Consider the following 26,005-nt stretch of genomic DNA (forward strand, 5'->3'; position numbering starts at 1 on the left):
TTGAGGCATTGTAGTAATATGTCAAATAAATCTACTTTTCCAAAACTTTTCCTAATACTTCTTATAGGTACCTTGTATGACCTTTGTATTTCTTGCTGAGTTTCCTTCTGAAGAATAATTCTTAGTTCATGTTCTGTTTTCCTATTTAAATCTCTCATCTTGTAGTCAGTATTGTAGTGATTGACCAGATTCTGTTAGCCAACGTATTATTGCATCTTTGGATCATAAGAGTTCTGTAATTTTTTGTCTTTAAATAAGAAGCAGTAGAAACAGTCAGGTTTCTAAGGCCCATGCCGTTGTCTGCATTTGTTCAGTATTATTAGGAGCCCGATAAGATATATATAAGCGTAGTGTAAGCAATACAATTCAGAAACGAGATAGTACTAGCCGATCCGTATTGTAAAGACGAGAAAAATTCATAAAAAGGAGACAATTTGGGGATAATAACTCCAATAAAATTCAAAATAATTCTTAAAATATTACTTGATAATTAGACTGAGGTGATCAAAGTCATAGGATACCGATATGCACATACACAGATGGTGGGACACTTCATTTCGGAAATCGTCAGGGAATTCAACATTCTGAACTGTAAAGAGCGTGCCTAGAATGCCACATTTCAAGCACTACCTCTCACCAAGAACAAAGCAATGGCCGACGGCCTTTACTTAACGACCGAGAGCAGCTCCGTTTGTGTAGAGGTATCCCGTGACCTTTTGTCACCTCAGTGTAAATGCTATTCAATTCAAAAAATCAGCTGCACAATGCTGAAACTGTGCTGCTCTTTGGGTGCCATGAAGTAAATGTATTTAACAAAACATCTAAATCTAGTTTATCAGTAATGTCGCAGTAATCATGGAAAATAGCAAGACGATTCTGTCGAACTTGCAACACTGTCGATCTTAAGTAGGTTTTCAATCGTTCTAAAATAGATAAACTTTGTTCATTAAATCAGGATGTTTCAGAAATCGTAACAAGCAAACGAACAAAGTACACGAACCATGGAATTAGTCCTTTTGTCCCTTCATATTTTTTAAGATAAACTCCAAAACTTCCCTAAAGTTTTTTGCCTGATCATTTTCTGTCCTGAGAAGTTGCAAAACTTATCTCTAGCGCTTATCAATCTCTCTCCATCAAATAGATTTTTCTAAAATTTTAGAATTTCATCGACGTCTGTGGGATTAGCGCGATTTTAAAAAAATTCTTAGAATCGTTGTCTAATCGACTCTTGAGTCACGCAATCCGTTGTTTATATACTTCAATATTCATTTCCTGAAAAATTATTTATCAACTACCCGATTTAGTTATTACCTTGACCAAGACGTTTCGGAGAGATGCGAAGGTTTAGATTCGTCGAGATCAAGTTCAGCAACAGCTTGAACACCTTCACGCAGTAAGTTCCTCAATTAAAACATCAAACTGCTTCTATTTTTTCCAGACGACTCGATGACACATAGATCAGACTTCTGCAATTCTGAGTTTAAATGTCTACTCGATGAGATGTTCCAATAAGCATTGTTAAAATAGCATTCGAATATTGCAAATAATCATGGAATCCTGATGCTTTAGCCGATGTCATGGCGTTACTATCAATTTCCTTGTGAATAGAACAGTCATACAAAAACTGCATAAATTGTGTATAATACACCGTTAAAGTATCCGTATTACTAAACCGCCAATCCAGTACCCGGTATTATTTGCAGGTTGTCTCTCAGACGACTTCCAGGAGCAATAAAACATTCAATTTCAATACTTTGCGTTATTATTAACCGAATTTAAAAACTTTAAATGGTGTTATAATCTAATCGTTAGAGGTACGTTATAAGTTTAACACGGTAAGTTTGATCTGAAGTAATAACACTTTTCCGAAGGCAAATGAGTCTCTACTGTATCTTACATAAGGGTGGAAGCTGAAGCAATGAATTAAAATGTTACTGGATCAGATCAATAGGTCGCCTATGCCTGGGGTACGGGTAGGATTTCCTCCTTTCGCACAAAGCTGGGGCGCTATCCTAATGTCGGGGAGCCTCGCCATTACTGACGATATGAGAAGGAGAAAATGGGTTGAAGGTTTGAATTGAAATTTGTGTTAGGGAGGGCGTTGGAGTTAAGTAGTCTGTGCACATAGGCAGTATATTCACAACGCAGTTTGCAGACACTACCCAAATACACCAGTGAATGTGTCTGCAAAGTTATATCACTGTACGACTCATAGTTCAAGAGATGTGAAGCCATAAGTCATAAAGATTAAGACGCGTGAAAAACTAGCTTTTCTTAAAACGGAGAGCAAACTGCCCACACTATACATACTTATTCTCTGTATGATGATGAAAGCACTTAGCGACTTCCAACAAACTTCAAACATAATTTAAAATCTTTTCTAAACTTTTTCTCGCTTATCTGCTTAACGCCAAATATTCGACAACATGAATTTATTTGTAAAGTAATCATACGTTTGAAGCTGTTTTGTGCATGGTACTTCGATTCTTTAAAGAATCGATGCTTTACTGGTATATAAAGTTAAACATAAAACATCAAGCACAATTCTATAAAACTTTTAATCCTAATATATACCTTGTTGGAACAGAGAAGGTAAACATTTTTCGGATTCTTTCTCAGCTTCAATCTGCAGCTCTTTGAACTAAGCATCGCGTTTCGGTTAGTGCCGCACAAAGTTTATTAAATCTTCCATTATGCTAACAAATTTTGTTACTGATAATTCAGTTTCAGTTCCGTACTGTACGATGAGATGAAGGTTATGAACGTTACAATGCACACGTAATGCTCTAAGCTCTTACTTCCGTATTCGTGAATCCAGTCCCCAGACTTTGCCAGAAACATTTGAAGCCCTGTCGTAACACGGGCCTTTGAGTTTGAGTGGTAACTTATGCGGCGCTCAGATGTCTTTGTCGAGATCAAAGTACGATCCGTAGAATAAAATCTGATAAGATACTCTTTCGCTGTTTTCTGAAGGAAGGAAGGCAGATTAGGATTTAACGTCTCCTCGTCATCGAGGTCATAAGAGACGGAGCACAAGCTCGGATTATTTCAAGGATGGGAAAGGAAATCGGTCTCACCCTCTTCAAAGGAACCATCCAGACATTTACCAGGAGCAATTTAGGGAAATCAAGGAAAAAGTAAATGTGGAGGCTCGGAAGCAGATTTGAACCGTCATCCTCCCGAATGGGAGTCCAGTGTGCTAGCCACGGAGTCACCTCCTTCGACTGCAGCTTCATAAACGAATCTGAGACAAACAGAAACTGGTTCAGTTTGGCAAACGTCACAAGCTTCATCCAATAAAACTGAAAGAAATGGCTCTGAGCACTATGGGACTCAACTGCTGAGGTCATTAGTCCCCTAGAACTTAGAACTAGTTAAACCTAACTAACCTAAGGACATCACAAACATCCATGCCCGAGGCAGGATTCGAACCTGCTACCGTAGCGGTCTTGCGGTTCCAGACTGCAGCGCCTTTAACCGCACGGCCACTTCGGCCGGCCAAAAAACTGAAAGATATGCAGTAGTTTTATCATGTTCATAATTTCTGACAAGACTGTAGTTATCATTAGCTCGGGAATTTCATATTGATTATCCTGGTGCTGCCATTTGTAACTATCCCTTTGTAACCAAGATTTTAATTCTGTCGTATCCTCTGTTCTAGCCTTTACAAACGTCATACAGTTGGGATATTCGTCGTTGTTGGATCCATGCATGAGAAGCCTGTTGAAGCCATGGCTTACGCTTCGCCCAGTTTTTCAAAACTGAAGCCACTGAAGAGTTCTTTGCAGCTGACGCTAAAAACCAAAATATATGTTTACGTTACACAAAAAACGCAAAAAATCTGTGCAAGAAATTAAAAAAATACGAATGACGTGTTCTGTATTACTAAGTAGTTTCATTTTTCAGGTACGTAATATATTTCGAAAGTTCAGAGTAATGATTGTCGAAGGTAACAAACTGCATATTAAAATCACTACAATGCTTTTTTTTGTAAATCTCAGATGTTTTAACTACATGCGTTGAAGTGTAAAATTATAATACTAGACACTTCGATTTACAATGTAGTTCTTAATTTCGTTCAGATAAGAATAATATTTACATTATTCACAGTAATTCAGAATTTAAAACAAACGAAAAACAACGATTTAGCACATGATTTTCAATATCATCTCTCTCGAGTTGCTAATCATTAAAGGCTCCGTTGCACACGTCAAAGGTGGTGCATAAGTCTTTTCTGCATTTGCTTCCTAACTGCTTCGTCTACGCCTTCTTAGAGTTTCCTGTTTCTCACCACGAATCTATCCAAGCCTGCTATAAGTTTCTCTACAATGAGACATTCTACAGTGAAAGGGAAACTTGTGATACAGCACTGTTCCGGCTATCGTAGACAACCTCTTACTTTCATATTTCATGACTTACTGGGGCAAATTTCACTGGGTAATATTACAACACGAGTATCGAAGAAAAGACAAATGTTTAATGTTATATTTATCCTATAAATGCACCGGAAAAATCTGTCTCATGAAAAACAATCTCACTAATTTTTTCATATTGTGTAACTGGAGCCCCATATATCAGCTAATAAAAGCTTAATAGTTTAGAAAACGGCTATCACTGCTCGTCTAAGGTATGCAAATGCTTAGAGTAAGCATCCCATTTCCGCGAAATTAAAAAAATTCGAAAACTAAATTATAGTGCTTCTCTTTGTCACTTTTACCAGTTCCTTTTTGTAGGTTAATTTCCTCAGTCATATATTTTCATAAATTCAGGTGTTCGCACACGCCACTTGATTAAGTTGCTGCCCCGTTTGGGACCACAGCGTTCCCAAACGTTATATTCATTAATAACGTTTGGGACAGCAGCTCTCCTAAGGGAAATACAGTTGCTGCCCCGCAAGTTGAAGCAGACGCATTATGACATGGTTCAGTCACACTAATGTGACGACAGCGTATGCCCGACGTCAACGTGCGATAACCACTCACAGACGGCAGGTGGAAGGTTTATAAAGTGTGTGGAGAGACGCGGATAACAGCGCAGTCGTTGTCGTAATACCGAAACGTAAAGATTTATCTAACGTTCAAAACGGTATGATCATTGGCATTCGGGCCAAGACTGGAAGCATTCGGCTAAATCTGTAAACTGTTTGCGTGCCGCCGTGGTTAGAGCACACCGTGCATGGCAAAATGTCGCTATCGAAAACGGCGCCGAGGCAACTGTGGTACACCACAGGCCATAGATGACAGAGGTCAAGGCTGCGGAGATGGGTACGGGTGTGTAGACATGCAGCTGTTGAACACCTCACCGCCCGGATGAACCAAGGGGCTACCATCTACACTCATGCTCATAAATTAATGATAACTGCAGAATGACGTGTCATACAACGTGGTACTACATAAAACTGGCGCTAATAGCATAGGCACATAGGGAAGACACACGACACAGATCTGTAAGTCCACGGTATTGGTGATAAGTTGAGAAAACAGTCCCGAAACACGTGTGCTACAAAATGCCAGCGCATGTACACCGACATCAGTATGGGATATGATCATCACGCACACATACACAGGCCGCACAACGGGTTGGTATACTCTGGATCAGGTGGTCGAGCAGCTGCTGGGGTGTAGCCTCCCATTCTTGCACCAGTGCCTGTCGGAGTTCCAGAAGTGCCCTAGGAGTTTGAAGACGTGCAACGATACGTCGACCGAGAGCATTCCAGATGTGCTCGATGGGGTTTAGGTCTGGAGAACAGGCAGGCCTCTCAATTCGCCTGATATCTTCTGTTTCAAGGTACTCCTCCACGATGGCAGCTCAGTGGGGCCGAGCGTTATCATCCATCAGGAGGAGGGTGGGACCCACTGCACCCCTGAGAAGGCGGACATACTGGTGCAAAATGACATCCCGATACACCTGACCTGTTACAATTCCTCTGTCAAAGACATGTAGGGGTGTAAGTGCACCAATCATAATCCCACGCCACACCATCAAACCACGACCTCCATACAGGTCCCTTTCAAAGCTTTACGGGGTTCGTATCTGGTTCCTGGATCAAGCCAGATGAAAACCCGGAGAGAATCACTGTGACTATACCTGAACTCGTCCGTGAACATAACCTGGGACCACTATTCCAATGACTATGGACTATGTTCTTGACACCTGGTTGTACAGGCTCTCCTGCGACCAGGGGTCAGTGGAATGCCCCTTGCAGGTCTCCAGGCGAATAAACCGTGTCTGTTTAGTCGTACGTAGACTATGTGTCCGGAGACAACTGTTCCAGTGGCTGCGGGCACTGATGGTGAGATATCGGTCTTCTTGTGGTGTTGTACACTGTGGAAGTCCCGTACTGTAGCGCCTGGACGTGTTTCCTGTGCTCTGGAAACGTTCCCATAATCTTGAGATCACACTTGGTGGCACACGGAGGGCCCGTGCAACGACCTGCTGTGTTTGACCAGCCTCCTGTCGCCCTAGTATTCTACCCCTCATATTTTAAGGTCATCAATATGTGTTCTTTGAGCCATGTTCAACACACAGGCACCATTAGCGCGTCTGAAAAAGTCTGCACACTTATTCGTTGCACCGTACTCTGACATGCACCAACAGACCTCTGCGTATGTGGACTGCTGCCAGCGGCACCGTTCGGCGACCGCAGGTCAAATGCACCGCATGGTCATACCCCGAGGTGATTTAAACCAGCAAACCGCCCACCAGAGCGTTGTTTCACCATGTATAAGCATTATTCTTAATTTATGAGCATGAGTGTAGAATAAAATGTCAATATCTACAAATCGATAATTATTCCAAAAAATATCGGTATATATCGGCGATAATTTTCGCCCGATATAATGATATCGGAATGGCAATGGCAAGTGCCGATATTTTTATTATAGATTATGTTTTTTTCGCATTTTTTGGTAAATATAAGAAGTTGTTCTTTTGGAATTGTAGTACAGCATAATTTTACTTTCACTGTGCGAACGATTCTTACTACTACTTTTTGAGTTCCCATCACGTCCAGTCTTTCTGTTTGACAGTGTGAAGCAAATATAGTTGCCAGATAGAAGTCCGATTGCATTAGGGGGTGGTGCAGTGAATGGAATAACAAGATTTCCTATGTGGAAAAGTAGCACACCAGCTGCATTAAAAACCATTTTTAATACATGTAGTGTGGTTTTTCTCATACAAGCACACTTCAAAAACAGTTGCTGAAAAAGATGACTATAAGCTAGGCTAAGAAATGAAAGAGGAAGCAGCCTGGTAGAATTTTGTGCAGAGCATAACTTAATCATAGCTAAATACAGTAGAAGAAGAATGGGTAGCTTTGAGGGATGAAATAGTGAAGGCAGCGGAGGATCAAATAGGTAAAAAGACGAGGGCTAGTAGAAACCCTTGGGTAACAGAAGAAATATTGAATTTAATTTTTGAAAGGAGAAAATATAAAAATGCCGTAAATGAAGCAGGCAAAAAGGAATACAAACGTCTCAAAAATGATATCGACAGGAAGTGCAAAATGGCTAAGCAGGGATGGCTAGAGGACAAAGGTAAGGATGTAGAGGCTTATCTCACTAGGGGTAAGATAGATACTGCCTACAGGAAAATTAAAGAGACCTTTGAAGAAAAGAGAACCACTTGTATGAATATCAAGAGCTCAGATAGAAACCCACTTCTAAGCAAAGAAGGGAAAGCAGAAAGATGGATGGAGTTTATAGATGGTCTATACAAGGGCGATGTACTTAAGGACAATATTATGGAAATGGAAGAGGATGTAGGTGAAGTTGAAATGGGAGATATGATACTGCGTGAAGAGTTTGACAGAGCACTGAAAGACCTGAATCGAAACAAGGCCCCCGGAGTAGACAACATTCCATTAGAACTACTGACAGCCTTGGGAGAGCCAGTCCTGACAAAACTCTACCGTCTGGTGAGCAAGATGTATGAGACAGGCGAAATACCCTCAAACTTCAAGAAGAATATAATAATTCCAATCCCAAAGAAAGCAGGTGTTGACAGATGTGAAAATTACCGAACTTACAGTTTAATAAGTCACGGCTGCAAAATACTAACTCAAATTCTTTACAGACGAATGGAAAAACTGGTAGAAGCCGACCTCGGGGAAGATCAGTTTGGATTCCGTAGAAACGTTGGAACACGTGAGGCAATACTGACCCTACGACGTATCTTAGAAGGAAAGATTAAGGAAAGGCAAACCTACATTTCTAGCATTTGTAGACTTAGAGAAAGCTTTTGACAATGTTGACTGGAATATTCTCTTTCAAATTCAGAAGGTGGCAGGGGTAAAATACAGGGAGCGAAAGGCTATTTACAATTTGTACAGAAACCAGATGGCAGTTATAAGGGTCGAGTGCCATGAAGGGGAAGCAGTGGTTGGGAAGGGAGTGAGACAGGGTTGTAGCCTATCCCCGATGTTATTCAATCTGTATATTGAGAAAGCAATAAAGGAAACAAAAGAAAAGTTCGGAGTAGGTATTAAAATCCATGGAGAAGAAATAAAATCTTTGAGGTTCGTCGATGACATTGTAATTCTGTCAGAGACAGCAAAGTACCTGGAAGAGCAGCTGAACGGAATGGACAGTGTCTTGAAAGGAGGGTATAAGATGAACATTAAAAAAAGCAAAACGAGGATAATGCAATGTAGTCGAATGAACTCGGGTAATGCTGAGGGAATTAGATTAGGAAATGAGACACTTAAAGCAGTAAAGGAGTTTTGCTATTTGGGGAGCAAAGTAACTGATGATGGTCGAAGTAGAGAGGATATGAAATGTAGACTGGCAATGGCAAGGAAAGCGTTTCTGAAGAAGAAAAATTTGTTAACATCGAGTTAGCCATGTATGGAAGTGAAATGTGGACGATAAATAGTTTAGACAAGAAGAGAATAGAAGCTTTCGAAATGTGGTGCTACAGAAGAATGCTGAAGATTAGATGAGTAGATCATATAACTAATGAGGAGGTATTGAATAGAATTGGGGAGAAGAGGAGCTTGTGGCACAACTTGACTAGAAGAAGGGATCGGTTGGTAGGACATGTTCTGAGGCAACAAGGGATCCCCAATTTAGTATTGGAGGGCAGCGTGGAGGGTAAAAATCGTAGAGGGAGACCAAGATGTGAATACACTGAGCAGATTCAGAAGGATGTAGGCTGCAGTAGGTACTGGGAGATGAAGAAGCTTGCACAGGATAGAGTAGTATGGAGAGCTGCATCAAACGAGTCTCAGGACTGAAGACCACAACAACAACAACAAGCTAAATGACAAGACTGATTTTTGCTGTGGGCGTACACGTGTGAGATATCCTGACGCAATCGCATCTCGGCACTACCAATAGAAACTGCAACGTTTGGCTTCACCATGTAATTCTGCACTACAACTGCTAGGTCGCTGGCGTTTGCAGGGAGGTGGAAGGGAAGTGTTCCAGACAAATCCGCTACGCGACGAACTAAACGACGGACCCATCGGACATCTTTTATTGTGCCACTTACATGCAGTTACCATTGTTAGCAAAGTGATTATCGCCAAGAGTGAACGTACATCGTTTTCCTTTCTTTCTTGCTCCAAGGGAGATCCGCTGGAAGCTATGTTGTTGATTTAATATTTACAATGTGCAGCCGTTACTTTTATAGTCAAGTACGTCGGTAGCTGTTACGTAGATATATCAATATTTTTGTCGATATGTATAGGGCCCATAACGATATAAAGTAGGTATCGATATATCGGACAGCCGATATTTTTAAAAATGTCAACAGTGCTACTATCAAGTCCCTCCCAATCAACCTTTCAGCGAGCTTTGCTGCATGTGGGCCTCCGCAGCAGGTACGTTGTTCACGCACACATGTTGCCGTATGTTCGTCGCCAACGAAGGCTGGAATTTTCACGGCAGTGCTGGAACTGGGCGTCTACTGAGTGGCGACAGGTGGCCATTTCAGATGAACAATGTTTGATGCTCCATGGGAAAGAAAGCATACACCCCGCAATAACCGTCGGAAGGGCCCAGACCGGAGGAAGAAACGTTACGGTTTGGCGAATATTTTACTGCGTGATGTCGTCATTCTGGAAGATACAGTCGATCAACACAAGTATGCATCTATCCTAACGGGTCACGTACACCTCCTGGAAGCAGTTTGTTTTTTTCGGTCCGATGGCATCTACCAGCAGGACTGTGGTGTTCGCGCGTGGTTGGAAGGGCACAAGGTTAAGCTTAACGTACACCCTGGCCAATAAACTCACGGATTTAAACCCAGTCTAGAATCCGTGAGGATATTTGCGCCATGTATCCTAAGACCGAGAAATCTGCCACAGCTGCCAGAGGCACTACAGTTGGCATGGCGCCATATCACTGTCGTTATCTTCCAGAACTACATTGACAAGAATTTCATTTTTCAAATAACTTCCGGGAATTTAGCCATATAACACTTAACAGCGACCGCCTATATTTCGGCGGGAGAACACCCCACCATTTTCAAGGCAAACTGCAACGGACAGGCGACGTACAAGCAAATTTAAATCCTCGGTTCTCGGACTGATGCAGGAAAGACTGGACACCAGTGCCACCAAAGATGACCAAAGTCAGAGCTATCGACAGTGAGACTATGAATTCGCAGGTGAGGTGGCATTGACTCTGTCACTCAGTTTTTTGACAAGGGAGAGAGCCGGATTCCAAACAGAGTTTAAACAGAAACCTCCATGCCTGTTAACGAGGTTGCTCGCTAATTTAATCTCAACTGCTTCCTTAATAACACTGTCCCAATAGCCAATATCTCGGTGTTATTATTTAACATGGGGTGACCAATATCGAAGCAATGTTCGGCAATAGCAGATCTACTTGGCTGCTGTAATCGTGTCTGCCGTTTATGCTCAGTACATCGGTCCTCCACGGTCCTGATAGTTTGACCAATATATGCTATGCCGCAGCTACAAGGAATACGATATACACCCGCCTTACGCAGACCAAGATCATCCTTAACAGAATTCAAAAGCGCTCTAATTTTAGATGGAGGTCGCAAAACACATTTCACATCGCATTTTCGTAAAATACGACCGATCTTGTTGGAAGTGTTTCCTACGTAAGGCAAAAAGGCAGTTGACTTACGTGTCGACGCAGAATTATCATCAATCACCCAATGTACAGTTGGTCGATAGCGCAACGCACGGTCAATCTATCAAAAAAATTGTTCAAATGGCTCTAAGCACTATGGGACTTAATGTCTGAGGTGATCAGTCCCCTAGAACTTAGAACTACTTAAACCTAACTAACCTATGGACATCACACACATCCATGCCAGAGGCAGTAGGGGAAGGAGTAGAACAAAAGGTTACAGGAGAATATGGGCTTGGGACAAGGAATGAAAGAGGAGAAAGACTAATTGAGCTCTGTAACAAGTTTCAGCTAGTAATAGCGAATACCCTGTTCAAGAATCACAAGAGGAGGAGGTATACTTGGAAAAGGCCGGGAGATACGGGAAGATTTCAATTAGATTACATCATGGTCAGACAGAGATTCCGAAATCAGATATTGGACTGTAAGGCGTACCCAGGAGCAGATATAGACTCAGATCACAATATAGTAGTGATGAAGAGTAGGCTGAAGTTCAAGATATTAGTCAGGAAGAATCAATACGGAAAGAAGTGGGATACGGAAGTACTAAGGAATGACGAGATACGTTTGAAGTTCTCTAAAAAGGGCCATCACAGAAGTTGGGAAGGAAAACATAGGTACAAAGAAGGTAGCTGCGGAGAAACCATGGGTAACAGAAGAAATACTTCAGTTGATTGATGAAAGGAGGAAGTACAAACATGTTCCGGGAAAATCAGGAATGCAGAAGTACAAGTCGCTGAGGAATGAAATAAATAGGAAGTGCAGGGAAGCTAAGAAGAAATGGCTGCAGGAAAAATGTGAAGACATCGAAAAAGATTTGATTGTCGGAAGGACAGACTCAGCATACAGGAAAGTCAAAACAACCTTTGGTGACATTAAAAGCAACGGTGGTAACATTAAGAGTGCAACGGGAATTCCACTGTTAAATGCAGAGGAGAGAGCAGATAGGTGGAAAGAATACATTGAAAGCCTCTATGAGAGTGAAGATTTGTCTGATGTGATAGAAGAAGAAACAGGAGTCGATTTTGAAGAGATAGGGGATCCAGTATTAGAATCGGAATTTAAAAGAGCTTTGGAGGACTTACGGTCAAATAAGGCAGAAGGGATAGATAACATTCCATCAGAATTTCTAAAATCATTGGGGGGGAGTGGCAACAAAACGACTATTCACGTTGGTGTGTAGAATATATATGAGTCTGGCGATATACCATCTGACTTTCGGAAAAGCATCATCCACACAATTCCGAAGACGGCAAGAGCTGACAAGTGCGAGAATTATCGCACAATCAGCTTAACAGCTCATGCATCGAAGCTGCTTACAAGAATAATATACAGAAGAATGGAAAAGAAAATTGAGAATGCGCTAGCTGACGATCAGTTTGACTTTAGGAAAAGTAAGGGGACGAGAGAGGCAATTCTGACGTTACGGCTAATAATGGAAGCAAGGCTAAAGAAAAATCAAGACACTTTCATAGGATTTGTCGACCTGGAAAAAGCGTTCGACAATATAAAATGGTGCAAGCTGTTCAAGATCCTGAAAAAAGTAGGGGCAAGCTATAGGGAGAGACGGGTCATATACAATAGGTACAACAACCAAGAGGGAATAATAAGAGTGGACGATCAGGAACGAAGTGCTCGTATTAAGAAGGGTGTAAGACAAGGCTGTAGCCTTTCGCCCCTACTCTTCAATCTGTACATCGAGGAAGCAATGATGGAAATAAAAGAAAGGTTCAGGAGTGGAATTAAAATACAAGGTGAAAGGATATCAATGATACGATTCGCTGATGACATTGCTTTCCTGAGTGAAAGTGAAGAAGAATTAAATGATCTGCTGAACGGAATGAACAGTCTAATGAGTTCACAGTATGGTTTGAGAGTAAATCGGAGAAAGACGAAGGTAATGAGAAGTAGTAGAAATGAGAACAGCGAGAAACTTAACATCAGGATTGATGGTCATGAAGTCAATGAAGTTAAGGAATTCTGCTACCTGGGCAGTAAAATAACCAATGACGGACGGAGCAAGGAGGACATCAAAAGCAGACTCGCTATGGCAAAAAAGGCATTTCTGGCCAAGAGAAGTCTACTAATATCAAATACCGGCCTTAATTTGAGGAAGAAATTTCTGAGGATGTACGTCTGGAGTACAGCATTGTATGGTAGTGAAACATGGACTGTGGGAAAACCGGAACAGAAGAGAATCGAAGCATTTGAGATGTGGTGCTACAGACGAATATTGAAAATTAGGTGGACTGATAAGGTAAGGAATGAGGAGGTTCTACGCAGAATCGGAGAGGAAAGGAATATGTGGAAAACACTGATAAGGAGAAGGGACAGGATGATAGGACATCTGCTAAGACATGAGGGAATGACTTCCATGGTACTAGAGGGAGCTGTAGAGGGCAAAAACTGTAGAGGAAGACAGAGATTGGAATACGTCAAACAAATAATTGAGGATGTAGGTTGCAAGTGCTACTCTGAGATGAAGAGGTTAGCACAGGAAAGGAATTCGTGGCGGGCCGCATCAAACCAGTCAGTAGACTGATGACCAAAAAAAAAAAATTCAAGATGGGACAGCTCAGCTGGCAAAGTCTCAGCGTCGGAAATGACATGTGCCCTGTGTACCAATGTACGAAGTACCCCTTCACGCTGAGCCGGATGGTGACAACTATGAGCCTGTAAGTACAAGTCGGTGTGAGTACGTTTCCTGTATACTGCATGTCCCAATATCCATCACACTTCCTCCTAACCAACACGTCAAGAAAGGGAAGGCAACCATCCTCTTCCACCTCCATCGTATAACGAATGTTCGGGTGGATCGAGTTCAGATGTTCTAGAAAGGCATTCAAATTCTCCCTACCATGAGGCCAAAGAACAAAGGTATCGTCAACATATCTAAAGAAACAGGCGGGTTTCAAAGGCGCCGACTCCAATGCACGTTCCTCGAAGTCTTCCATAAACGGTCACGGTCATTGAATAAAAAATAAGTCGATGTCAACACATGCCGAAAGAGATTAGATAATTCAGCAGCAAACCTAGCCTCAATTAACCACAACTAATCAGACAGAGGAACACGAGTGAAGAGAGAGAGACCACATCAGAACTCACTATAATATCAGAGTCATTCTGTGGTGTCACCGCCAGACACCACACTTGCTAGGTGGTAGTTTAAATCGGCCGCGGTCCATTTAGTACATGTCGGACCCGCGTGTCGCCACTGTGTAATCGCAGACCTAGCGCCACCACGAGGCAGGTCTCGTGATACGAACAAGCACTCGCCCCAGTTGTACGAAGACCTAGCTAGCGACTAGATGTACGAAGCCTTTCTCTCTCATTAGCCGAGAGACAGAATAGCCTTCAGCTAAGTTAATGGCTACGAACTAGCAAGGCGCCATTAGCCTTACAGTGATTGTAATTAAAGTCTCCTGTGTATAGTCAAGAGCGATGTACCACAATGATTGATTAAAGATAAGTATTAATCCAGCTACGTACTTTTCTTCATAGCATTAATTACGTAGCCTGTTCCAGTACTTGACGCCCGTCGGCGTGTGTGTGTACGCGTGCCTTTCTTTCGGCTACCCGTCACTGTGGACTGGCTGCCTTGTCAGTCCACTTCACATTCAACCGCAGTCCCTCCAAACGACGTAAAAAATCAGCTGAGTTCCTCATATGATGTTCACACCGTCCTACTTGTGGACTCAACAGAGAAGCAAGCTGCTTGGCTACACGATATGTCCGAGCGCCGATGTTACTCACTATATGTCGGAAAGGAACCCCTTCCTTGTGAACCTTCGGAAGGCCATATAACCCAGGGGGAACAACACTATAGGTGCTAAGGCCCTTGATAGTGTCCTGCGACAAACCACTTTTCTTCAGGAGGCTGTTGGTCTTTCTTTCAACACTTTTTGTGGGGTCAGTATCGATTCTGCGATACACTGAATCAGATAGTAAACGTTGCATCTTTTGTACATAATCATGTTTATTTAAAACAATTGTGGCATTGCCCTTGTCGGCAGGTAAAATAACAATATCAGGATCAACTTTGAGAGAGCGTAAAGCAGCCCTCTCTGCTGCTGTTACATTACTCTTGGGTGGACGAGCCCTAGTCAACACACGGCATTCCTCTCTCCTAACCTCCTCTACAGCGTCAGGAGGTAGTTTGAAAACTGCCTGTTCAATTGAACTAATAAAATCAACCACCAGCTAACTCTTCGGAGTGGGTGCAAAATTTAAACCCTTCCCAAGCACGGATAAGGTTGCGTTGTCAAAAGATTTCTCTGTGAGATTTATCACAGAACGTCGAGATATAACATCAGATTCCGCACGATGAAAACGTTCAATCTTCGCCAAATGCCGGGCAGTAACGGAATTGTATTCCCAGTCAGCTTGAGTCCATGAGGCACCGTCCTACCAATCCCAAGTGAAATCAGACAATTCCGATGCAACCATTAAATGAAAACGATACAATTCTTTCGAAATTGCATGTACGCCGCCTGTCCGTTGCAGTTTGCCTTGAAATCGCCGGGGTGTTCTCCCGCCGAAATATCGGCGGTCGCTGAAAGTGTTACCTGGCTGAATTCCAGGAAGTTATTTGAAAGTAGTATACGCCAGGAGAAACTCAGGTCTCACAAGAACTTCATTGACAAGGGATTTCAGATCGATTCCGTATTTCTGGATTTCCGGAAGGCTTTTGACACTGTACCACACAAGCGGCTGGTAGTGAAATTCGTGCTTATGGAATATTGGCGGCCGGCTGCGATGGCCGAGCGGTTCTAGGCGCCTCAGTCTGGAACCGCGCGACTGCTACGGTCACAAGTTCGAATCCTGCCTCGAGCATGGATGTTTGTGATGTCCTTAGGCTAGTTAGGTTTAAGTAGTTCTAAGTTCTAGGGGACTGATGACCTCAGATGTTAAGTCCCGTAGTGCTCAGAGCCATTTGAACCGTTTGGAATATCGTCTCAGTTATGTGACTTGATTTGTGATTTCCTGTCAATGAGGTCACAGTTGGCAGTAATTGACGGAAAGTCATCGAGTAAAACAGAAGTGATTTCTGGCGTTCTCCATGGTAGTGTTATAGGCCCTTTGCTGTTTCTTATCTGTATTAACGACTTTGGAGACAATCTGAGGAGCCGTCTTCGGTTGTTTGCAGATGACGCTGTCGTTTATCGAAGTCATCAGAAGACCAAAACAAACTGCAAAACGATTTAGTAAAAATATTTAAATGGTGCGAAAAGTGGCAGTTGATCCTAAATAACGAATAGGTATTACAATTACAAACACCTTAAATTATTAGGAACACATAGAAAATGTTGTTGTGAAGACTAACCAAAGACTGTGTTTTATTGGCAGGACACTTGGAAAATGTGACATACCTACTAAGGAGACTGCCTACACAACGCTTGTCCGTCCTCTTTTAGAATACTGCTGCGCGGTGTGGGATCCTTACCAGATAGGGCTGACGAAGTACATCGAAAAAGTTCAAAGAAAGGCAGCACGTTTTGTATTATCGCGAAATATGGGAGAGAGTGCCACAGAAATGATACACGATTTGGGCTGGACATCATTAAAAGAAAGGCGTTTTTCGTTGCGACGGAATCTTCTCACAAAATTCTAGTTGCCAACTTCCTCCTCCGAATGGCAAAATATTTTGTTGACACTGACCTACATAGGAAGAAACGATCACCACGATAAAATAAGGGAAATCAGAGCTCGTACGGAAAGATATAGGTGTTCGTTCTTTCCGCGCGCTATACGAGATTGGAATAGTAGAGAATTTTGAAGGTGGTTCGATGAAACCTCTGCCAGGCACATAAATGTGATTTGCACAGTATCGATGTAGATGTAGACTCCCTTCCTGCACGTCTCGCAGCGGTCTACGCTGTAAAAGGTGGTTATTCAGGCTTTTCACAGGTGGTCGCTTTAATGTGTATTTGTGAGAGCAGCTCTCACAAAAGTAGATAAATTAATTCGCTGTCTGCGAATTCCTCGACATCGCCTGTGTTAAGTATAAATTTACTACCCAGTGGTGACCTAATACAGCTGATGGCAAGGAACCCGCAGACAGCGAATTAATTTCGGAGTATTACGTACAACTGTGGATCCTCAACACTGTTCTTGAGACATGCATATAAGCAAAATGTAACTGCAGTTAGCATAGCTGTTCCGCTAACGTTCTCTGGGTATTTTTATATTCTCCCAAATCCAGAGTGGGGATTTTACCCACTCTGGATTTTTTCACTGCTTACAACCGGTCACAGTAACCGTACCAACCGCTGCCGTTGAACACGATATAACGTGACCTCTTTGCAGAGGATGCTACGAGGATACGTACACAATCGCCGCCTAGTTTATCGATTGATGCGCGGGGGTAGGGGGGAGTGGAAAACAATCCCGCCTATTTCTCGCTGGGCAGTTAGGACACTGGAATCAACATTGCATTCATAGTGGCTGTCCGCCCCTGGTAGCTGAGTGGCCAGCACGACGGAATGTCATACCTAACGGCCCGGCTTCGACTCCCGGCTTGGTCGGAAATTTTCTCCGCTCGGGAAATGGGTGTTTCATCCCCATCGACACGCAAGTCGCCGAAGAGGCGTCAACTCGAAAGACTAGCACCAGGTGAACGGTCTACCCGACGGGAGGCCCCAGCCACACGGCATTTACATTCCAGTGCCTGCTACAATCAGGGGTGGATCCAAGGGCGGGGGGGGGGGGGGGGGGGGGCAGTGGAGGCAATTGCGTGACCGATCTTTTTTTTCCGACTGCTATAGTATGTTTTACTTGAAGTCGAAGATGTAAACAATGGCACGCAGTTTGATGTAACAATTCAAATAGTGACCTTGAAACCTCTTCCATTTAGCGAATAAACTACAGAAGAAACAACTATACTTACGAATAAAACGATAATATTCGCTAAGGCATGAGTGATCTGTGTCCCTTTTTTAGCACTTTCCCCGCAGTGTGTATGTAAGATTTTGTTTCTAGTGGCAATTTGCAAAGAGATGGTGTTAATTAAGCGATGAACACCGAAGGAATACTTGAAAATACTCTCATTAGTTGCAAATAGTGAGAACCTTACGACAGTCCCTTTTATTCTGCAATTGCACGTTTTCGATTTGGAAGAACGCTTCTCCCCCATTTTGGCTTTCTTCTCACTTTTGATGCGGAATGTAAACAAACAATAATTAGCCAAATGTAATAATGCACACGAAAATAACGTCTGTGGATTCATTCACAATCCATTCTCTCATACGGTAAGAATATAAATGTTACGGTCAGCAGATTCAAACAGATACTGTAATCTAGAAAACTCAGACTCATTTCTCTTTCTCCAAAGTGCAGAGGGCAACTCTGCCAAAGACTGAGGAAGATGCGTTTTCCTCATCAATATAATTTATTCTGTGGTACTAAGCGTATGCTTCTATGGCAATCTCAAAAAAGCATGAATTTCATAACAGTGTTAGAACTTAGAGTTGTGGCTTTGCTCTAAACTGTTTGCTTATTTCGGAAGTCAAATCTTGAAGAAACAAACTGGTGTTTGCAAATAGCCAAGGAAACTGCCGGAGTAGAGGGAAGAATCTGCTTATTTAAGAACATCGATGAATGAAAACCGCCTCCTTGATCTTGCACTTATGCATATTCATTACGAGATTCCTGTAGACGTAGAAAAAGTAATTACAAGATTTTCAAAAAAGTGGGTGTAAAAGGAGATTAGAAGTTAATATTTAAGAACAGTATTGTGAATATACATATTTAATATTAAATTTCATTTTATTTATACTTTTGAATTTTTATTTTATTTCTTTTTTTTCACGAAGAAAGAAAGAAATTTCTCATTGTTAGTATTTACATTCATGAGAAAAAACAGCTTCTTATGAGCATAAAATGACTTAATTAACAATATAAGATGATTTCCTGAACACAGTCAAATACCCTATTATAACTTTTCGCAGTCGTATCGTCATTGCTGCGTATAAACACATGCTCGAATTCGATGGCAACATTCTGTCAAATGAAAGCAATTGGTGAACTAATTTCGAAGATTAAGAATGGAAACAAATGAACATTAGCATTTTTATAGATTATTTTACATTAGCAGACAAACACAGAGTTTTTCAAATGCACGTGTCGTCTTTGAAGAATATGTTTTAGGTAATGCAGTAATTTATTTCATTAAACACACTTAACACATACCGATACACAATTAAACTAAAAACAGAATATATATATATATATATATATATATATATATATATAAAAACTCATTCAGTCACTCACATCACTCATATCAACATTACTATTATCACATGCCTCCTAAAGAAAATAATTCTGTTCAGTTCTCTGCCTCCTCTAGTGTGTATATGCCTCAATAGCAACTCCTCTTACAACCAAATATCTAATTAGCTATTGGATGGTTCATATTGCTTTCTAGACTTACCTGCGTTCATGAGATTGTAAGTATCTGTATAACTTCAATGTAGGCTCATCATAACTGTATATCATATCTTCTTCTCATTAGCTAACATTTTACTGTAAGTACTTTTTCAAATGTCTGTGTGGATGTAGACCTCTGGGTTTGTGTGTTAATGGATATTCTAATGAATAACAGCCAGGGTGTGGAATATTTGCAATTCGGTATGGTCCAGAGTATAAGACCCGCCATTTCCTGTTTAAATGTTTCAGTTTTGTGGGTTTACGATCCTGGATCCGCCCCTGGCTACAATGGTACGGCGTGTTGTACTTTTTTAGTAGATAATGTTGGAATGTTGGCAACAAGCGGAAACATTCCGTAGCGACCCGAAGTTGCACCGATTAGTTAGCTCCCACAAGGGGACCAGGTTATATTATGCGAATTCACGCAGAGTAAGCTCCGCGCGGTAGTTACTGAGAGCGGCTGGAATTGGTGCAACGTGACTTCTTACGATGGTGGGGTACAGAAGTTTCACGAATACGAGGGACTGCCAACTGACAGATCGCAAGTTTTGCCGCTTAAGCCTGCGCGAAGTACGAGCAACCGTAAAGAGGTTTCGACTTCAGCTGACGCGCGAGAGAGCGGAAGTGACGCTGCTATGCGGAACCCGACGAGGCAGCCTGCGGCCGCAGCCAAGTGAAAGCTACTCCACAGCTCTGGAAACTTAAGTCTGTCCGCCGTGATAGTCTAGTGGTTAGGACATTGCGTTGTGGCCGCAAGAACCCAGGTTCGAATCCTGGTCACGGCATACGACTTATTTTTCTTCGATTTCCTGACAGGACAGTGACGCCTGCTAAGACTTTCGAGAACTGTATTCAACGAGTCCGTAACGGTTTCTCATTTTACACATGCACAATTTAAGGTACATATTCTATGAATGAAATTCCGTCAACTATCTGTATGTCGATATTTTCATTTACCTACGGAAATGGAAATGTCGTGTGGCTAGGGCCTCCCGTCGGGTAGACCGTTCGCCTGGTGCAGGTCTTTCAATTTAGGAACGAGTATTTCAGAGTGAAAGCTGCGTTTTTACTGTTCACAAAATTCAACTGAGTATCTTCATCCTGACGTGGTGAAGAAATTATACCTGATTTTTCTGCAAATCTGACTCACTATTAGACGTTGGCGAAAAGGAAGGTTCAACGTCTCGTCGACGAAGTGCTCATTAGGGGTGTAGCACAAGCGACTGACTTCAACCGATTCCTTTGCTCCAAGGAACAGCCAAATTACGTTGTGCATATAACAGTGCAAATGAATATAAATGAGGCAAGAAGAGATCTTGTTCTCGCGAATACAGGTCCAATGTTTTATTCAGTGCAGCATTAATTTTATTCTCCAGATGTACTTTAAGGAATGTGCATAATGAAATATGGGGAACTCTGCGCAAAACGAGGTAGCGCGTATGTGTGTTCGCAGAAATTTATCCAAGAGAGGGCGAGATTCTAAAACAGTCATTTTTTTATATGTGACTCAATGAGTATGAGAATATATTATGCTACAAGAACTAAATTTAACAAGAAGTACATGTAACTTATTGTGTCTCAAACTACTTACAGATATCCACTCAACATTTTAAAGGCATTACTTCGGTACATAAAGAGTAAGCATGTTTCATTACAATGTTCACATAACGTACTTTTATAATATTAATATTAGTATTATCGCCACTTTTGTGATTCAGTGATCTGAAACTCTATGCATCATATGATTAAAGCCAGGGCATTCTAAAAGTTGTTCGCAATTTTGATCATAGCTATATCAAAATGTACGCCGCGTGGACTGGGCGCCGGCCCCCTCCCCCCCCCCCCCCCCCCCTCCCCCGTCGGAGGTTCGAGTCCTGCCTCGGGCATGGGTGTGTGTTGTTGTCCTTAGCGTAAGTTAGTCCAAGCTAGATTAAGTAGTGTCTATGCCTATGGATCGATGACCTCAGCAGTTTGGTCCCATAGGAATTATCAGAAATTTCCAAAATGTACCCTGACAATGAAAAGTAAAAATCTGGAACCGAAAAAATAGCACAATTCAGAAAGATCTGTTAGATATCAGCAGAAATAACCGGCATAAACGTCACGTTAATACTCCTCAAAGTGGAGAAACGGCAAATAAACTTTAAAAAAAAATGCTTATTTAACTTTGATGCCATTTCAAATATTTCACACGAAACTTATTATGTGACGATGTTAATGGATTTATTGCGTGATTCATGTGTCCTATTACAAAATGTTCACTGACATACTAACTGTTAAGCAAAATGTGTTTCGAGACCTACGTTTTTTGCCCCCTTTTTTTTTTTTTTTTTTTAGTTTGCAACGTAACACCGGGACAGTACTCGATTAATTGCTAATTGAATAATGTGGAACCCTCACAAAATCACCCGGAAATTGAAAGGTATGACTGAGTTTTAACAGCTTAGAATTGGACCAAGGTAGTTTTCGGTTCCCTAATTTGACGCATTATGGTGCAGCCAAACAAACTTGATTGTGGGACTGTGCATGTCGAACTCCGTTGCACCCCATATAGTTTCAGAAAGCCCCTGTTCCTGGAGAAGACATCCTTCCGCTTGCAATTTCACACTTCTCTGCACTCTCTTCTCGACTGATGCATTTGGGTCCGTAGATGTGTAGATGTAGAATCCTACAGTCCATCATAGCCGTGTTCCTTAGACCTTGTTACGATAGCCGACCGTGGTGGCCACGCGGTTCTAGGCGCTTCAGTCCGGAACCGCGAGACTGGTACGGTCGCAGGTTCGAATCCTGCCTCGGTCATGGATGTGTGTGATGTCCTTAGGTTAGTTAGGTTTAAGTAGTTCTAAGTTCTAGGGGACTGATGACCTCAGATGTTAAATAAAGTCCCATAGTGCTCAGAGCCATTTGAACCATTTGAACCTTGTTACGATAGCACTGCAGTATAAAAATACATGCAGACTTAGGAATCAGTCACGGTTCTTTTTGTCCACAGACAACTGACAAACTAGTGTTGTGACGATGTTGTGCAGCAAAGGGAGAGGGCGTAGGTGTGGAAAGTGGAGACGTGGTACAGACACGTCCACTGCAGCCACGTTTTGTATTTTATTTATTCATTTATCAAGGGCTCATGTCGCAAAGATATAGTATTTGTCAGCATGATACGATGAAAATAAAGAACTCAAGTATATATATGTACATAGACTATATAGAGGGTGTGTTGTGTCTAGACAAGACAGCCTAGACACAATGAGGGGAAGCCGAAAGGCACGCGCTAAGCCAAAGCAGGGTGCGTGAGGTCTGAAACAGGATACGTTATGAATGCTATAAAGAAAAGTACGTAGCTTCTGGAATACTTAACTTTAATCCATCCTTTTGGTACATCTGGAGATTGTGGCGATACAAGTGAGACTCTTTAAGATACATGCAATGTTACTAATGGCGCCTTGCTAGGTCGTAGCCATTGACTTAGCTGAAGGCTATTCTAACTATCTGCTCGGCTAATGAGCTATGCTTCGTCCGTGTAGTCGCTAGCAAAGTCGTCCGTACAACTGGGGCGAGTGCTATCCCGTATCTCGAGACCTGCCTTGTGGTGGCGCTCGGTCTGCGATCACACAGTGGCGACACGCGGGTCCGACATGTACTAATGGACCGCGGCCGATTTAAAGCTACCACCTAGCAAGTGTGGTGTCTGGCGGTGACACCACAGGGTGAAGCTGACTTCTGCCCGTAGGGGCCCTGCATGGATACGTGGAAGTTCCGTGTACTGAACCAATAGTCAGCATTTCAGAGATAAATATCTGATACTGAAAATAATGAAGATCTCCAGAAGTTGGGAAGCTCACGTAGAGCCACGACTCACAATCATTTCTATAGACTTTGAAGGGCTACCAAACTGTATGGATGAACTGTAACACAATCTCTGCCGCGCTAACAAAAATGGGATCTATTACGCGTCCAAAAAATTCATACTGACTGTAATCAGCGCCGTCCTAAGGTCCCAGGAAGAAAATTAATCGCAGAAAGATCTCTAGCTCATTTTGGTATATTATAAACACAAATTATTTGGCAGACAGGGTGGGCAGCAATCTGCGGATGTTTGTTGACGATGCTGTGGTGCACGCTAAGGTGTCGTCGTTGAGTGAGTGTGGGAGGATACAAGACGACTTACACAAAATTTCTGGTTTGTTTGATTAATGGCAGCTAGCTCTAAATGTAGAAAAATCTAAGTTAATATGGATGAGTAGGAAAAACAAACATGAAATCTTCGGATACAGCATTAGTAGTGTCCTGCCTGACACATTCCCATCGTTTGAATAACTGGGCGTAACGTTGCAAAGCGACATGAAATGGAACGAGCAAGTGAGCATTTGTGGTAGGAAACGCGAATTGTCGACTTCGGCTTACGGGGAGAATTCTACGAAAGTGTGGCTCGTCTATAAAGGACGCCCCATATAGGACGGTAGTGCGACATATTCTTGAGTTCTTCTCGACTGTTTGTGTTACTGGTAGGTTCGAACAACACGCAAGTGTTGCGGAGATGCTTCGGTTAATCCAGTGGGAATACCTGAAGAGAAAGCGACATTCTTTTCGAAGGACACTACTGAGAAAATTTAGAGAAACGGCATTTGAATATGGCTGCCGAACGACTCTATTCCCTCCTAAATACGAGGGTCACTCCAAAAGAAATGCACACTATTTTTGTAAAAATACAGTTTTCATTCTGCATGTGTGAAAGTTTTACAGTGTGTAGATACATCCTGCCCGCTTGTTTTCAAACTTGTTCAACCTGTTCCCGTGAGTGGCACCGTCAACAGCATGTCTTCAAGATGGCTGCTACACTTGACGTTCGTCAGAAGCAACGTGCTGTCATAGAATTCCCGTGCTGTGAAAACGAGACAGTGGGAAACATCCACAAGAGGTTGAAAAAGATGCATGGAGATGCTGCTGTCGATCGCAGTAGTCGGTGGGCAAGCAGGTTACGTGATGAAAGCGGACACGGCAATATTGAGGACTGTCCTCGCAGTGGCAGGCCTCGTACTGCACACACTCCAGACAATGTGCAGTGAGTTGACGAATTGGTGACTGCTGACAGACGCATCACAGTGAACGACTTGTCACGCTACGTGGGGATAGGGGAAGGAAGTGTTTGCAGAATACTGAAAGGGTTGGCGTTAAAAAAGGTTTGTGCCAGGTAGGTTCCCAGGAGGTTGACAGTGACTCACAAAGAAACAAGAAAAACGGTATGCAGCGAACTTTTGAAACTCTTTGGGAATGGTGGAGATGAATTTCTTGGAAGAATTGTTACAGGTGATGAAACATGGCTCCATCACTTTCCACCAGAGACGAAGAGGCAATCAATGGAGCGGCATCATGCAAATTCACCCAAGAAAAAAAATTCAAAACCACGCCTTCTGCTGGAAAAGTTATGGCTACGGTGTTTTTCGATTCCTAAGGACTCTTGCTTGTAGACATCATGCCAAGTGTAACTGTGGTGTCACCGCCAGACACCACACTTGCTAGGTGGTAGCCTTTAAATCGGCCGCGGTCCGTTAGTATACGTCGGACCCGCGTGTCGCCACTACCAGTGATTGCAGACCGAGCGCCGCCACACGGCAGGTCTAGAGAGACTTCCTAGCACTCGCCACAGTTGTACAGCCGACTTTGGTAGCGATGGTTCACTGACAAATTACGCTCTCATTTGCCGAGACGATAGTTAGCATAGCCTTCAGCTACGTCATTTGCTACGACCTAGCAAGGCGCCATCATCATTTGCTATTTATCTTGTGATGCATGTACCGTCAGACCGATGTTCACCAATTATGGATTAAAGTTAAGTATTCCAGAAGCTACGTACCTTTTTTGCTAGTCTCTATTCCTTTAACTATTCCAGACCTCACGCCAGCCTGCGTGAGCTTAAACGCGTGCCTTTCGGCTTCTCCTCCTAGTGGCTTGGCTGTCTTGCCAAGTCACAACAGTACCCACCATAAATTCTGATGCATATGTGACGACACTGAAGCAACTTCAAGCTCGACCACATCAGCAAAAGCAGGATGTTTTGCTGTTGCACGACAATGGATGGCCACATGTCAGTCAAAAAACCATGGAAGCGATCACAAAACTCGGATGGACAACACTGAAACGCCCGCCTTACAGTCCTGACCTGGCTCCATGAGACTATCATCTCCTTGGGAAACTGAAAGACTCTCTTCGTCGCACAAGGTTTGAAGATGATGACTCCCTTGTGCACGCTGGCAAACAGTGGCTCCAACAAGTTGGTCCACAAATTTACCGTGCGGGCATACAGGCGCTGGTTCCAAGATGGCGTAAGGCAGTTGAGAGGGATGGAAATTATGTGGAGAAATGAAAATATTGTTCCTAAAGGATGTATCTACACACTGTAAAACTTTCAAACATGTAGAATAAAAGATGGCTTTAAAAAAAATAGCGTGCATTTCTTTTGGAGTGACTCTTGCACA

The 26,005-nt window shown here is 42.5% G+C and overlaps 1 non-coding gene across 1 annotated transcript; it reads left to right on the plus strand.

Moving 5' to 3' along the window:
- Positions 1 to 20,242: 20,242 nt before the first annotated feature.
- Trnah-gug (transfer RNA histidin (anticodon GUG)) lies at positions 20,243 to 20,314 on the plus strand. Its single transcript has one exon. It is a non-coding gene; the product is annotated as a tRNA-His (tRNA).
- Positions 20,315 to 26,005: the final 5,691 nt, after the last annotated feature.

The sequence above is a fragment of the Schistocerca serialis genome, chromosome 2 (genome assembly GCF_023864345.2).
Source record: "Schistocerca serialis cubense isolate TAMUIC-IGC-003099 chromosome 2, iqSchSeri2.2, whole genome shotgun sequence".
Classification (NCBI taxonomy): domain Eukaryota; kingdom Metazoa; phylum Arthropoda; class Insecta; order Orthoptera; family Acrididae; genus Schistocerca; species Schistocerca serialis.